General features: G+C 46.2%; 1 non-coding gene across 1 annotated transcript; it reads left to right on the forward strand.

Annotated features, from left to right (window-relative positions):
- The first annotated feature begins 315 nt into the window (after window positions 1–315).
- Window positions 316–449, forward strand: LOC115872128. The gene has a single exon (XR_004047667.1). It is a non-coding gene; the product is annotated as a small nucleolar RNA SNORA16B/SNORA16A family (small nucleolar RNA).
- The last annotated feature ends 1076 nt before the right edge of the window (window positions 450–1525 follow it).

Genomic DNA, 1525 nt, shown 5'->3' on the forward strand with positions numbered 1-1525 from the left:
AATTGGTTCCCCCTTTCTACCCCACCCTCTTTCTACCCTCCCGGTATCACCACTCTCAGCACTGGTCCTGAAGGGGTCATCTGTCCTGGATTCCCTGTGTTTCCAGTTCCTATCTGTACCAGTGTACATTCTCTGGTCTAGCCAGATTTGTAAAGTAGAATTGGGATCATGATAGTGGGTTCAGAGGAAGCATTTAGGAACTAGAGGAACGTTGTATGTTTCATAATTGCTACCCTGCACCCTGACTGACTCGTCTCCTCCCTGCGACCCTTCTGTTGTGATCTCACCCTTTTCATCACTAATACAAGACATTTGCATGGCCCTTATCAAAGCTGCAGTTGCTTCCACATAGCTGCTGTAGTCAAAAAGGAACCCAGAGTGAATTTCTCCTTGACGGTTGCCGTTCGGTTTGCTGTAACCGAGCTGCAACATTTCAGGAAAAGACATTTCCATATCGTGTCAGCCATTGTATAGTTGGAGTGAGTCCTTCATTGGCATGCTCTCCAAAGCCAGCAACAATGCTGGCGATGGCTTGCATGTACACTAAGCCCAATGACGGCTGGGGAAAGTTCCTTGCCAAGACCAGGCCAGCGGTACCTTCATGAAGCCTTTGGCTGTGCTCTGCGCCACTGGCCTGAAGCTTAATCAGGACTGAAGATAAAGCACACAGTAAGGGCCACCTTGTGTTGAAAGCTGAAATGTTTGATCTAGGTGTCCTTAAAAATAGTGTGCCTGGGCTCCAACCTTAGTTACTGAGGAGCAGTCAGGTCAGGTCATCCTGGACTATTGTGTTCTGTTCTCATCACAGCTGTGCTGAAGATCCCAGGATAACTGAGATTGGTGATCTCCAGTGGAGGAAAATTGTGACAGAAAGCAGAGCCATGTGCCCTGGGACCTGGATGTCCTTGCTTTTCCTGGCTGCTAAAGAAATTTGAAAATGTCGCTGTACTTTTTAAAAGTAGATCTGTGGCTAGTAAAACAGCCTTGAAATGTGATAAACCACAAAAGATCTAGAGTTTTGAGCATTGAAGCACTATGGGAAGAAAGAACTTCAAGCAGGCCATTTTATATGCAGCAGAAAAATTTTTAAATGTACCTGGCTTAATAACGAAAAAGACTTGGTGAAGAAAACTGATGGTGCCCAGCTATCAAAAGATATAGCATCTGAGGTCTAAAAGGCCTGAAGAGAAACAAGTGACCACCGAGCTGAGAAACAACAAACCCCACATGGAAGATGCACACCAGCCTGTCCCGACTCGATCTTTGAAGACAAAGCGGGAGCATAAGCGAATGTGGTGAAGAAAGCTGATGATGCCTGGCTATCAAAAGATATAGAGTCTGGGGTCCTATTGGCTGAAAGATAAACAAGTGGTCATATAACTGAGAAACAACAAAGCCCACATGGAAGAAGCACACCAGCCTGTGAGATCACAGGGTGTCGAAGGGATCAGGTATCAGGCATCAAAGACACGCCCCCCACCCAAAAAAAATCATAGCATTGTGAATGAGGGCGAGTGTGGAGTGG

The sequence above is a fragment of the Echinops telfairi genome, unplaced genomic scaffold (genome assembly GCF_000313985.2).
Source record: "Echinops telfairi isolate 266 unplaced genomic scaffold, ASM31398v2 ScPeMD7_7420;HRSCAF=8458, whole genome shotgun sequence".
Taxonomy (NCBI): Eukaryota; Metazoa; Chordata; class Mammalia; order Afrosoricida; family Tenrecidae; genus Echinops; species Echinops telfairi.